Source organism: Rhineura floridana, chromosome 5 (genome assembly GCF_030035675.1).
Source record: "Rhineura floridana isolate rRhiFlo1 chromosome 5, rRhiFlo1.hap2, whole genome shotgun sequence".
In the NCBI taxonomy this organism is placed as follows: domain Eukaryota; kingdom Metazoa; phylum Chordata; class Lepidosauria; order Squamata; family Rhineuridae; genus Rhineura; species Rhineura floridana.
The window spans coordinates 39,354,834-39,370,011 of NC_084484.1; the positions used below are offsets into that span (position 1 = coordinate 39,354,834).

The window sequence follows — 15,178 nt, forward strand, 5'->3', positions numbered from 1 at the left end:
TAGCTTCCTGAATCTGTATAGGGGGACATAATTTGCTCTACATAGAGATCAAAGAGTAAGATGGGAAGTAGGGGGGAAAAGCCCACATGGATGATCTTGACATCAAGATTTTCAGAAAATTCCATTCCTGCCTCATTTTTCACCATCAGCTAACTTCCTTGAATCATTTTCTGCATTTCTCACTTGCTATTCCTTCACACCTGGGCAAGGGTGCCTCATTTCTCTCTAGGTTTAACTTAAACAGTGCAGGTCTAACCTAAGTGCTGTAAACATACTTTCTTTGGATATCAGTAAACACATAATTATGTACAATATAATTACACTGACCGTCAAAATCTCATGATACGTGTATACAGGGAAAACACACAGGAAAAGGCAGTCCAATCCATTGAGTATTCCATATAGTGCAGATAATACAGTTAGAAAATAATTTTGTGCTGTTCCAGTTCTCCTGTCAATATGTCTATATTTTCACACATGTAAGGTAAAGTAAAGGTGTCCCCGCACTTGTAGTGCGAGTTGTTTCCGACTCTTAGGGTGATGTCTTATGATGTTTACTAGGCAGATCAAAAATTACGAGGTGTGGACATTCGTTGATAATAAGAAAAAAAGGGGGAGAACCCCAAAATGTCAAAAGAGGGAAATTCCAAATTATGTAGATTTTTTTTATTGATTTCTATAAAAGAGAATAAATTTCTTTCAAATCAAATACCCAACGCGTTTCAGCCCTACACAAGGGCTTTCATCAGGGGATTTAAGTTGTTAAAGTGCTTTATTCAATAGAGTCTTCTGTCTCACTTTTGCTATGAATGGCATCAATGTCTTTATATATAAAGACATTGATGCCATTCATAGCAAAAGTGAGACAGTTTACTAGGCAGGCCATATATATGGGGTGGGATTGCCAGTTCCATCCCCAGCCTTTCTTTACCCCCCAGAAAATGCCAGTTACTCATTTTACCGACCACGGATGGATGGAAGGCTGAGTGGACCTCGACCCTTTTTACTGGAGATTCGACTTCCTCTTTCTGTTGGAATCAAACTCCGGCCGTGAGCAGAGCTTCGGCTGCGTTACCGCTGCTTACCATGAAGCATCTCTAATTGATTTCATGAAACAGTCAAAACACGGATCTAACAATTGCATATATTAAAAAACAGTCAAAACAATTGCATATGTATAACATGATTTCAAAACCAATACAGAGATTGAGTGGGATAAACATCTCCACTTAAAAGACTTGTTGAAAGAGGAAAGTCTTCAACAGGCACCAGAAATAGAAATGGCACCTGTCATGTATGTAATGAGAGGTAATTCCAAAGAGTAGGTGCTACCCAATTCCAACATTGTGCAGGACAGATCTCCTGATAAGATGGTATCTGCAGGAAGTCCTCTCTTGCAAAGCACAATGATCAGTTGGGTATGGATGAAACAGAGACATATATTTATACAAACAATCTTATACAAATTACAGGAAAATTTCACACTAAATTTGCACCTTTTATGAACAAGTGATTGTTGTATCTGAAGACATGATTGAATTTAGAAAAGAAACCCTATTTCCCTTTCCCAGACTATAATTCAGTTCTGAGCAAAACATTCTGTACAGACCTACTTAAAAAATGCCAACACTGGGATTTGTATGTGTTAAGGTTTCATTTATAGTATTGTTTACCACCAGAAAGGATGTAATGCAATTGCTAGATGACACGTTCTTTACTGATTCCGGCTATCTTCAAGATTGAAGTTTCCCATAGAAAAATGCACCTTTGCCTCTGAAACAGAGAACTTAGTTAATTCAGCATTGAGCGGTAATGTGAAAATATTGATCTGTAATCAGCTGCTGACACTCTTATTTTGCTTAAGTTGTATATTTGCAGAACTGCAAACACAGCATTATAGTCTGGCCTATATGTTCCCTGCCATGCACATAAAAATAATTTCAAACGTTTCATCTAAATGTCATTCTGTATCTGGCTGTGTGCCTTTGAGTTCTCTAGAAAGGACTTTGGGCTCAGTAGTGACTGATGTTTAAGAGAAAACAGCCACAAGGCATTTTTCCTATACTACACTCATTTTAATTTCCCTATAAGCAAGCTAAGATTAATAAATCTGAATTCCTCTGAAGAATAATACACATTGTCTCAGATCAATCTCTCATTGCAATTCTCTTTACGGGAGAATCCCAATTTGCAGAACAACTCCTTAAAAGCTTTCCAGTAATTGGGGTTAGCAGGAGCAGCACATCCCTTGTCATCAACAAGTTCTGCTCAGTTTCATTTCAGATACCAGAACATTAAAAGCCCAATTCCATTCTGATATAAATGGACATCATTCCAGTTACTGTTAAAAGGAAAAGATTCACATGGAAGAATTTGATTCCCTAAACAAAATAGAAGAAATCCCCATGGGATCTGAGACTGATTAAATTGATTGTGCTGGACAATCCACTGCTACAAAATGCCGATAAGATTTCAATTTATTTATTTTTTTGCTTTGTTTTAATGTAAAGAGAAAGACATTCCAACTTGTGCCTGACATTCACAACTATTTTCTTAGAGAATTTATGTTCTGTGTTTCTGTCCCCCACTATCCTCTTCATGCTGTTTAGAGGCATAATATAAGACACTTTCATTGCTGTTATTGGCTGAAGTAGCAATTCAGAAACCATGAGGACAAGGAAGGTAAAATTATCACAAATTTTCTTTTCTTAACAAATAACACAAGCATTTCAACCACCTGCATTTTATTCTCATCTAAGGGGTGATAAGAGAGTGGGTCCCCCAGCTGGCTAGGCTGCCTAACCTTACCTGTGTTCCCCTATCTGTCTTCATTCTGTTGTAAACTGATACTCTCAGGAAGCTCACCTCACTTCCTTCCTCTCATTCCTTCTTCTTGGACCAGCTGAGGGACAGGAGGCATCTTCCCTTTGTCTCTCTCCCCTGAAGCATAAGGGCAATGTCCAAGCCTGGGGATTCTGCCTTCAACTTAGTTAGCTGGAACTAGAGCCTTTCCTATCAAATATGTATTTCTTTTAATAAGGAATAATGGACACTCGTTATAACAGACATTCTCCAACTCCACACCCCACTTAACATACGTGTGCGCTTTCCAATAACGGACACTGACGGAATGCACGTTGCGAAGTGTCGTGCCACGTGCGTTGCGAAGCGTCATCTCCCGCAGCCTGCAGCATTGAGCGTGACTCTGAGCTACTGTCCTTTCGCATCTGGTCTGCTTCATCCTCTTTTTCAGTAAATATCCTTTACTGTAAATTGTTTAAATTCTGTACTGCAAACTTACTGTACTGTAGTGCGATCGGAGCTCTGCCTGCCCCGTCCTAGGTTGGTGGCGGCAGTGTGTGTGTGTGTGTGGGGGGGGGACCTCGTGCTCTTTACTGTAGATCCCCCTGATTTCATTTTATACCTCTCCATTGTCCTGCTTTAATTGATTGTGATAAAAAAAATTTAAAAAAATCTTTAGATCCCCCTGATTTCATTTTATACTTCTGCATTGCCCCCCATTGTCCCATCTTCCTTTCCTGCTTTAACTGATTGTGATAAAAAATAAAAAAAATTCTTTAGATCCCCCTGATTTCATTTTATACCTCTCCATTGCCCCTTTCCTGCTTCAATTAAATACTTTTCTCTCTCTGCCTATCATTAGTTCTGGCTTTTGCCACTGCTGGCTTGTTGTGTGTGTGGGGGGTGTGCATTTCCCTTGCCTTCAGTACAGTACAGGTACTGTAGTACAGTATGTACATTATATTGTATAATGGCAGATACAAAGAAAAGTCGTAAATCTATCACCTTAGATATGAAGCTTAAAATGATTAAACTGTCTGAAGAAGGTGTTTCTCAAGCTGAGATAGGCCAAAGGCTAGGCTTCACTCGAACGACAGTTAGCACAGTCATGAAGAGCAAAGAAAAAATTCTTGCGGAAGTGAAGAGTGCTACGCCAGTGAACACAACAAAAATTAGAAAAAGGGGTAGCCTTGTTGCAGACATGGAGAGACTCTTAATAGTTTGGATAGAAAATCAGACTGCACGCCAGGTTCCTGTAAGCCAGGCAATGATTCAAAGTAAGGCCTTAAGCCTATTCAATGACCTGAAGGCTAAGAAAGGTGAGGCAGCGAAGGATGCCAAATTTGTTGCAAGCCGTGGATGGTTTGACAGGTTCAAGAAGAGGTCTAACCTACATAGCATCAAAGTGCAAGGAGAGGCAGCTGTTGCAGATACTGAGGCTGCAGAAGGCTATCAACACGACCTTGCCAAAATTACTGAAGAGGGAGGTTACTCCAAGGAACAAATTTTTAATGTGGATGAGACTGCGCTGTTCTGGAAAAAGATGTCTGCAAGAACCTTCATCGCAAGAGAGGAGAAAACAATGCCAAGCTACAAGGCAGCTAAAGATAGAATAACCCTTCTGTTAGGTGGCAATGCTTCTGGTACCTTAAAGCTAAAGCCTATGCTAATTTATATTTGGGGAAACCCTAGAGCTTTGAAGAACTATGTTAAAACTAGACTTCCAGTGCATTGGAGGTCTAATGGAAAAGCATGGGTGACTGCAACCGTTTTCGAAGATAGGTTTGACACCTGCTTTGTACCAAAGGTGAAAGCCTATTGCAGGGACAGCAATATCCCTTTTAACATTTTGCTCCTTGTAGACAATGCTCCTGGCCACCCTCGAACATTAGATGAGCTGAACCCTAACGTTCGAGTGGAATTCCTACCACCGAATACCACCTCACTTTTGCAGCCCATGGATCAATGTGTCATAGCCACCTTCAAGTTGAACTACTTGAAAAGAACCTTCAGTAAGTGTATTGCAGCAGTAGACAATGAAGAGGGGACAGGCCAAGAAGTCCTAAAGAAATGCTGGAAAAGCTACAACATCTTGGATTGCATCAAAACTATAAGAGATGCTTGGAATGACATCAATGAAACAACAATGAAAAGGGCCTGGAAAAAATTATGCCCACAGTTTGTTGATGATGTCGAAGCCTTTGAAAATCTTGTAGCTAATGTTACTGAAAATATTGTAGAGATGGCAAGGCAGTTAGAGCTAGAAGTGGAGCCAGAAGATGTTGCTGAACTTATGGCATCCCATACTGAACCCCTCAGCAATGTAGATCTTCTGGAACTTGAACAGGGGAGAGAAGAAGAAAATGTGCCGGATGAGGAGGAGACCATGGAAGAACCTGAAGGCTTAACTTCAAAAATTCTCTTGGAAGCTTTCCATCATCTTGATAGTGCCATGGCTCTTTCTGAAAAGCATGATAGCGACTTTGAACAAAGTTCCAAAGTCAATGCTATGATTTTGGGGGCTTACAGGGTAGGGCTTGGGGAAAAGGAAAGAGCTACAGTTCAAACCTCCTTAGACACCTTCTTTCGTAAAAGGCCAACAGCAGCACCATCAACATCCACTGAAAGTCCATCTCTAGCATCGACATCAGCCCCAAGCCCTACTCTTACTTCAGGTAGTCCATCCAAATTGCCAGCAAGAAAGCGTCTAGCCCTTGATGACTCGATAAGTGAAAAAAAAGTGGTGCTTCACTTTAAGTACATTTTCACTTTACATACACGCTCCTGTCCCATTGTGTATGTTAATGCGGGTTATTCCTGTAGTCTTTTCTTATTTTACCAAGTCTGAAGTCTCAGTGATTCAAAGCAAGGTAAAAGCTTGCTTCTCTCAGGTAAACCACACATGCTCACTCTGGACAGAAAGCTGAGCAACCTACACTCAGCTAAACTCTGCTAATTTTACCAATACAACACTGCCAAAGCTGGTTGGCAAAATGGACACAGGAGCTTGTGAACCAAGGGACTCTGGTTGACTGTAGCAACAAAAGCAATAGCTACAGACACTTATACAAAGCTCCTTGTCAGCCTCTCAATGCCACTCACTTGTTCACTCACCTGCCCTCCTGTTTCTGGCTTCTTCTTAAAGCAGAGGAGACTTCATTAGAAGAAGCCAGGTTGGCGGGTATGTCAATCAGCAACAGTCCTGAGTGGGCTGAAAAGGGCTTCTTCCCATGGAGGTCTGCAGTTATCAGTTCTGACAGTCAGCCAGAGGCTTCCTAGTGGCTACTAGTTCACAGGCTGCTGCTGCTGTGTTACACTTTTTAATTAGTTAGGTATGTTTTTGTGATGTGCGTTGTCATGTATGTTCTTACTGTAATGCTTCCAGTCAAACTTCTAAGTAGAATCTCTGTCTCAGGAGTGAGACACCTGTGGCCTTCCACATGTTGCCTGGACTCCAAGTCCCATCAGCTTCAGCCAGTGCGGCCAACGCTCAAGGATGATGGGAGTTATAGCCCAGCAACATCTGGAGGGCCACCCAACCCTGCTCTATTTCTTTTCTTTTTAAGCTGTTGTTACCTTTAGTTTTCTCAAAGTATAACATTCTCTAATGGCCTCAGTAAAATATGAAACAATTGTAAATGGTGTGAGTGTTGAATGAATGTTTGGCTTAGGAAAAGGACACCAGGAAAGAAGCAACAGAAAGAAGGAAAGAGCAGAAGAACCTGAGCAGAAGACAACATCTTTGGGGCAAAGACAGCATCTGTTTAAAATTTGTTAATCACCTCAGGATGTTCACGGGAAGTGCTTTATGAGAGAAAGAATGAATCAAGAGAACTTGGGCCCAGCCCTCCTAGTGAGAAAAAGAGGACCAAAGACAAGATACTTATCTACCTGCTTTTAGGCAAAAGAAAGGAAGTTCCTGGAGAGACAGTTCCTTTTAAGTTGGGCTTTTATGCATAACACGGGATGGCTGAGGGAGTTTGGCATAGATTGTATGATAAAACTGTTTCTTAATTGTACTGCTTTAGATCATAGGTGGGAAATTGCATAAGTGAGAGTTCCCTTATATGAAACAATTTCAGAAAACTACATGACTGGGGGAAATGTTCTAGGGTAGAGTAAGTTCCCGATCATGCTAGGTTTCTATGCTTGTGAGATTTTCCTACAGGGGAATATTCAAACATGCAGTCCCCAGTTGTAGTTTTAAGAGTTCCTGTGCAGGAACCTTGTAACTAGACTGGACCTTAAGATGAAGACAGCTGCAGCATTTCAGCAGAGAGTTCTTGTGCGGTCTTCACATCCCAGTGTGAGTATGGCTTAGCAATTTAAATAGCCAGTGTAAATGCCAGAGAACTGAAGGATGGTTCAGCCAAGGGGTTATCGTCTCAGTGAGAGTACAGCAACACTTCTAGTTCCAATTGAATGTGTCCATATGCAGAGCTACTTCGTTCTATATAATGTTCCCACACACGGCCATGTTGTGTTAATGGCCTGTCTTCTACAGTGATGGCCAATTTTAAAGAGATAATAACAGAAGTGACTCATCACACTGTTCCACAGCTGCTTCTCTCTCTCTCTCTCTCTCTCTCCCTCCCCTGTGCCTCCATGAGGTCACTGGGGACATTTTATGCAAGGTGGGAGAAGCAGCAAAGCGAAGGCCAATTCTCACTTTTTTGTTTTTGGAGAATGTATCTCGAGTACAAAATAATAGGAGTATGGCTTGATTGCTTAATGCTTAGCTGATTAATCTTCCAAATAATTAAATGGACTAAATGTACATATAATGAGAACTTCAATTGTGTTTTCTGTACTGCAATACAGAAAGGAAGTGTAAGAAAGGAAAGATAAGATCACTTACAGTTAAATAAATAATGGCAGCCACTCAAGTTTTATAACTGATAAAATATTTTTAATCGACCTAATCTATTAATAGATCAGATGGCACAGCCTTCCAAGAAAGGGGTGATGGAGCATTTTTTGCTGTATTCTACTTTAAATTATATGTTACAATCAAGACACCACTCTGAAAGGGATCATAGTATGAAGTATTAGTTCCCCTCTATTCAGCACTGGTTAGGCCTCATCTTGAGTACTGCATCCAGTTCTGGTCTCCGCACTTTAAGAAGGATGCAGACAAACTGGAACTGGTTCAGAGAAGGGCAACAAGGATGACCAGGGGACTGGAAACAAAGCCCTATGAGGAGAGACTGAAAGAACTGGGCATGTTTAGCCTGGAGAAGAGAAGACTGAGGGGAGATATGATAGCAATTGGGGGACATAGCTAATACCGTGGAAGACAGAAGCAAAATTCAAAGGGACCTTGATAGGCTGCAGCACTGGGCTTAAAACAACAGAGTGAAATTCAACAGGGATAAATGCGAAGTTCTACACCTAGCTAAAAGAAACCAAATGCACAGTTATAAGATGGGGGATACTTGGCTCAACAATACGACATGTGAGAAGGATCTTGGAATTGTCGTTGATCACAAGCTGAATATGAGCCAACAGTGTGATGTGGCTGCAAAAAAAGCAAATGCTATATTAGGCTGCATTAATAGAAGTATAGTATCCAAATCGCGTGAAATATTAGTTCCCCTCTCTTCAGCACTGGTTAGGCCTCATCTTGAATACTGTGTCCAGTTCTGGTCTCCTCACTTCAAGAAGGATGCAGACAAACTGGAACAGGTTCAGAGGAGGGCAACAAGGACGATCAGGGGACTGGAAACAAAGCCCTATGAGGAGAGACTGAAAAAACTGGGCATGTTTAGCCCGGAGAAGAGAAGACTGAGGGGAGATATGATAGCACTCTTCAAGTACATGAAAGGTTGTCATACAGAGGAGGGCCAAGATCTCTTCTTGATGGTCCCAGAGTGCAGGGCACGGAATAATGGGCTCAAGTTGCAGGAAGCCAGATTTCGACTGAACATCAGGAAAAGCCTCCTAACTGTTAGAGCCATATAACAATGGAACCAATTACCTAGAGAGGTAGTGGGCTCTCTGACACTGGAGGCATTCAAGAGGCAGCTGGACAGCCATCTATTGGGAATGCTTTGATTTGGATTCCTGCATTGCACAGGGGGTTGGACTTGATGGCCTTATAGGCCCCTTCCAACTCTACTATTCTATGATTCTATGATTCAATATCATATACACTCACAAATATACATGCACACACCCGTTACTACTAAATTACTAAACAGAACACAGAGATACATTGTTTAACTGCTATGTTGGTTAATGTAATTGGTACATTAACCAGCTAAAATTGCAGTGGAGTCAGGATCAATTTTAATTTAAGAGAGCAAACATTAACCTGTTTCATAGGCAGATACAGTGAGCTTTCAGCACTGAGTAACCAATGACTATAGGCCAGGGGTGGCTTACTTGTGGCCTTGTTAGATGGCAACTTCCGTTATCCCCGAGCATTGGCCATGGTGGCTGGCTTTGATGGGAGTTTTAGTTCAGCAGACATCTGGAGGGTCACAGGTCAGTCATCTCTGCTTAGAAATAATAAAGTTGTGAGTTACAGTTGCACTTTCCCATTTTTCCCTCATGAAAAATAACTACTTTGACTGTTTGTTACTGTAAAAAGGAAAGGAAATGGCACTATAAAAATGGCCTTAAATGTTAATAATGTGTAGTAGCCTACTGGCTACTAGGCTCCCTAGTAGCATCTCTACACCCAAATAAAAACTACATTAAACACAAATAATTACAAAAAAAAAAAAAAGCCTGGGCGACAGGCACCACGCTTCTAATTGGTTTAATCTAAATAAATGTCCGTAAGTGCTAGCTCAGAACAGGATTTCCTTCCTGCGTGTGAAGAAATAGAGGAATGCTTCATTCTTTCTCCCTTTTCTGACACAGATATATTTTAATATTGTTTTAGGCTACTTAGATGTGAAGCAGCCAAGGCCAGCACCTTGTAGGCATTTTTTTAAAAAAGTAACTGAAATGTAATTGTAGTGATTACTTTTGAGGAAAAGTAAAGTAATCAGTTACTTTCAGAGCAATTGTAATTGTAACTGTAATTACTACTTTTTTGGCCAAGTAATTGTAACTGTAATTTATTACTTTTTAAAAGTAATCTTCCAAGCTCTGGAAGAGACCTATTCCTTGGCGGGGCAAGCAGATAATTTCTTGTGCCGAGGATACTTCTCTGGGCAGTGGATGGATCCTGGTAGTGGGAAATTCAATCATTAGGAACATAGATAGTGGGGTATATGATGGCTGTGCAAACTGCAGGGTGATTTTCCTGCCTGGCACGAAGGTTGCAGATGTCACCCATTGCCATATGGCAATCCTGCAGTACTTCTTTAAGAATGACTAAGCAATAATATCTGTATAGAAACGAGCTTAGGTATATATTTCAGAACAAACAAGCTGGCCAAGATAACAAGCAGTTTTGTTGAATTAGAGAGGCCTATGGCACAGTGGGGAGGAGAGCCTGGCTGGGAGTCCAGAGTGTGAGTTCAAATCCCCGCTCGTGTCTCCTGGGTGTCAAGGGCCAACTAAAGATTACCCCCAAAGTGATTGGCTCAGGGGTTACGTGCCCTGCCACCTGTGCAGCTGTGGGCAAGCTGCATAGTCTCAAGGAGCCCAGTTGCCCCCCACCTGGCAGTTGTGGACCAGGAAGGGGCTGGCTTGTGCAGCGGTGGCAAGCTGAGCAGGCTCTAGCCAGTTGGGGAGGACTAGCCTCAAAGGAAGGCAATGGTAAACCCCCTCTGAAAACCACTTACCATGAAAACCCTATTCATAGGGTAGCCATAAGTCAGGATCGACTTGAAGGCAGTCCATTTTCATGGGTGAGTGACACAGGATTATGCATCTAAAGAGACCATTTTAATTGTGATACATTCTAAGTGTATTCTTTTATAATTTACTTTAGATCCTTCATACTTATTCTTCAGTCTCAATTGACTACACAAGATATACATCTGTACAGAAAAGGTGTAGAGTGTTCTGTGTATACAGGGGAATTTCTACACCTTTTGTATTTGATATATGCATAATGTTGAGCTATAGTTGGCCACATTTGTTCTCTACTTTGTCTGTAGGTTGCACTTATTGTTTACAGGATCTAGGAATGCTAAAGGAATACAACAGCATTTAACTGAGAAAGATTTACAATTTCCACTGAAGAAGACCTGTATAGGTTGAAACGTGTTTAGGATATGTTCAGCACAATGGCATTTTATTGTTATATATGACTGTTTTATACATGGTTTTATTAATGCTAGCCATTTTATGTGTATTAAACTTACATATGTTAGAAATACCTAGCACAAGGAATTGTATTGATACATATGGAAGTTTTTATTGTGCCTTATGACTGATAGCCATTTCAAACAGTATAATATTATATGTAATGTTTGAATAGATAGATCATCTAGCTCAATTGAATTCTTCTAGGTTTGTTTAGGTTGGGTTTCTTTCCTTTTTGGTTTAAGTTTACATATGTGTTCCAGTCATACCAAAGAAATAAAATTTCTAGATACCCTAAATGACTGTGCCCTAGAACAGTTGGTCATGGAACTAAACCAGAGGGGCAGTGACCCTTACTTAATCTTAAGTGGCACCCAAGACCTGGTGTGAGAATGTTGTCGAACCGATTGGGAGCAGTGACCATAGTGGTATTAAATTAAACATACTTATAAATGGCCTGCTCGCTGGATCATCACCTTGTAGTGGTGAGTGGGCTTGCGTGTTCCAATGAACCCTATGAGCGATGCCATCGGGAGTCATGTACTCCCAGCAGGGTCACCCATGGCGGTAAGGTCAAGGGAGAGGAACCAGACAAAGAACGATCCAAGAAAGTCCTCAACGGCAGAACAGGCAGAGGATAACAATGTGCACATTACAACAGCTGTGAAGGTGGATGAAGGCTGCAGCAGATAAAAGACTTCCAATTGTCGTAGTATCCATGCCATTGGATCAAAGCCTTTTTCTGTCAAGATTGTGTGTTGATCGTCGTGCACTGATCTCCCCACATAAAACAAATTCACGCACAGCCATCTTCCAAGTATACCTTATCTTGGAAGGGTATCTTACCTTGCCATGAGTGATCGCCAATGACAATGACATAATAAATGGCCAATTGTCAAGAAAATTCAGCTACTCCATATGAGGCTGCATTATTCCATGTGGCTGCATTGATGGCCTTTTTTGGAGTGTTTAGAATATGGGAATTGGTAGTGGGTTCGAGATCTGACCTGTCAGATCAGGTGCTGCAGTTCAAGGATATTTCATTCATACGTCAGGGGGTGCAGCTTTGAGTTCGATGGTCCAAGACAGATCAGAAAAGGACGGAATCTGTGGTGGTTTTGGGGCCATCTACAGAAGCAGACATATGTCCAGTAAAAAAGCTGGTAGAATGCGGGGCACACAGGGGAGATGCCCCAGGATAACTTTTTTGCCATGAGGATATCCGGCGGCTGACCAAGTATTAATTTTGGGCCATGACTAAGAGAACCCTGGTGGGCCTGGGGGTGAGTCCCACTGATTTCGGTACCCACTCATTTCAGATTGGGGCAGCCTCAACAGCTGCACAGGCTACTATGCCAGTGCGTGTCATTCAGAGCATGGGCAGATGGAAGTCAGCAGCCTATAAGGCTTATGTGTGGCCCATGAAGGGCAGGAAAGCACAGAAGTAATCGGCCCAACATTGACGATTTTGTTCCTTCTCTGGGATGGAGGTGAACATCTTCAGGTTCTCATTGCTGGCTACAGTATGACATTCTGGGCCAATCATAGGCCACAGTGCTCTAGGCTGGGGACCCAACTGGGATACAGCCAGATGGTAGTGGTCCAATGGTTGGGCCAGAGAGGATTAACTTGAGATAGGCTTTTGCCTCTTCTCTTTCACCAGGGTGAGGTCAAACTAATGCCACAGATACTAATCCTACAAGCTGGTGGCAATGACCTCGATCTGTTAAAAGGAAAGGCCCTCATTCTACAGTTGTTGAGGGATCTGGAATTGATAAGACAAAGAGTGGTTATTTTATGGTCAAATATTTTGCCTCAGCGAGTTTGGAGGGGTGATGGGAATCCTGGGGCATTAGATAAGGTGGGCAGGAAAGTTTATAGATCGGGTTGGCATTGCTGAAAGTGGATGATGGAACAGTTCCTCATCCAGAGATCAAGCATTATAGGGAAGAGCTTTATAGAGATGATGGGGTTCACCTTTCCGAATTAGGGAATGACATTTTCTTAGAAAACCTGAATAGCGGATTGAAAGGGGCCATCTGGGCCAGGTGGGGGAAGAAGGACTAAGTTGAGACTTGTCCTCCTCCTCTGGCAGGTGTGTGTGGGAAAGGGAAGAGGGGAGTACAAGTGGTGAGTACCCTGAGGCACTTTTCAGGTGAACAGTTACCTGAGAAACTTGTGCATAGGGCTGTGGGACCTTGTGGGGCAGGGTATGGACACTGTTGAGGTTAACCTGTGTCACTCACCTGGAGTTATGGGGCTTCAGGGGGCTGTGAATAAGGAAGACCTCCCTCTGCACCTGAAGGGTGTGGCAGGGGAAAGAGCTTGAAGCATGGCCAGCTTGACTCCCTGCAGAGTAGGCTCACCTGGGCATGACAGGCTTAGGAGCCTGACAAGAATTAATGGGTTTTCTGCACATGTTTCAATTCCCTATGCATTGTAGAAGTTAGAGGTTTATAAGTTCTTGAGTTCATATGTTTTTAAGTTGTAATTAATAAAGTGGCCTTAGTTTACCCCATACATGTGTCTGGCTTGTTTATTTCCCGCCTCCTCGCACAAAGAGAGCTGGGAGTCTTATGGATTCAGTCTGGCAATAACTAATGAATATAGAACTTCTCTACTTTTGACCACAGTACTTGGTCCCAAACTAAATCAAGCCTGGAGAAGCTCAGCCATCACTAGGGATGGACAAATAATCTATTTCAGTATGTCTCATTTTTCTAGTTCTCCACACTTCTGCTGCAATTTTTATTATTTTTTTAAAAAATATTCATGTCAGCATTTTAGTGAGAATTTCTAATACATATATTTTTTAGCTGTTTTGAATTTCTCCCCCATCTCTACCCATCACCGCATATAAATGAAAGACTTCCATTTTGGGAGAGGGACGCAGCAAGTGGTTGCTAAGCCCACTGCCTATGGGAGGGATTGAGTGGCAATTGTGGCTCAGAAAACCATCTACTATCACTTGGAATGGAAGAATCTGTCAATTTCAGTTCTCTCAGTTTCTCATTTTTCTAGTCGTGAATTCTCCACATTTTGGCAGCAATTTGCATTTTTTAAAAAAAATATTCTTCATGGAAATTCTTTAGCATCTTAGTGTGAATTTCTCCTAATAAACATGTTTTTATAGGCAGTTTTGATTAATGTACACATTTTTATCTGAAATTTGTCCTGATAGAATGCATTTCATACATCATCATCATCATCCCATCTTCACCCTGAGTCCCAGGGTGGGTTGCAACTATTTAAAATATGTAATTAATAACAATTAAAAACAATTTCTAATCACACATCACATCACCAAAAAATAGCGTGGATCTTACAACTATACATCTCAGGTGTCAAAGGCCAGGGTAAAGAGGTGTACCTTCTTCACGAAAAACCATGCAGCTGCAGTTGCCAGATGCACCTCTGTGGAAAGGGAGTTCCACAACTTAGGGGCTGCACATGAAAATCCTTTCTCCCAGGCCACCCACCCACCAGCGTCTGAGGACAGCAGAATTGCCAAGAGGCCTCCTTCTGCAGAGCTCAACACTCGAGAGTGTTGGAAGGAGGCAATCGTTCAGATATTTGGGATCTAAACAATGATTAAATCCATTTTTATGTACACTTTCCCTAACATACATATTTTTGTAAACATTGCTTGATTGCAGAACTGCATTGGAAAATTTGGGTAAGTGCAAATTTCGAAGGACGGCTGTGGTTTGGTTCTCATATTGTTTTGGAAAGTGTGAATTTGATAGATTTGACTTTACATGCAAACCGAATTGTCACTCATACATATTCTCCCTGTAGATGAATTGTGAAAGTATTTCACAACATTTCCCATCTGGCCATCACCGCACACCTCTGCTCTACCTTTTTCAAGGTTTCTAACCTTTTTAAAAAGAAATATTTTTAAACTATCTACTTCTGCCTACCGACCAATCTTCCAACCAAAGACCTACTTACAATGCTACCCTTTCTCGTGGCTTTGTGTGAGCCCTGCTTTTCCCATTCTTTACTGAAATGTCAAAGCGGCTCCCCTTCCCTGCCCCTGCTTTTCTCACCCCAGCTAACTCAGTGTGTCTAATGGGTGACATGCCTGTCCTTCTGCACAAATTTAGCATGTTCTATTTTTTTAAATAAAAAAACGCAAGATACACACCAAAAAAGCACAGTAATTTGT

General features: G+C 41.6%; 1 long non-coding RNA gene across 1 annotated transcript in view; it reads right to left on the reverse strand.

Annotated features, from left to right (window-relative positions):
* Nucleotides 1-865: 865 nt before the first annotated feature.
* LOC133385797 (uncharacterized) overlaps nucleotides 866-15,178 on the reverse strand; it is a 31,321-nt gene continuing 17,008 nt past the window's right edge. The window contains exons 2-3 of the long non-coding RNA XR_009762962.1: nucleotides 9,187-9,299; nucleotides 866-1,773 (exon numbers count right to left, since the gene is read on the reverse strand). This is a non-coding gene — a long non-coding RNA (uncharacterized LOC133385797). The remainder of the gene's footprint in view (nucleotides 1,774-9,186; nucleotides 9,300-15,178) is intronic.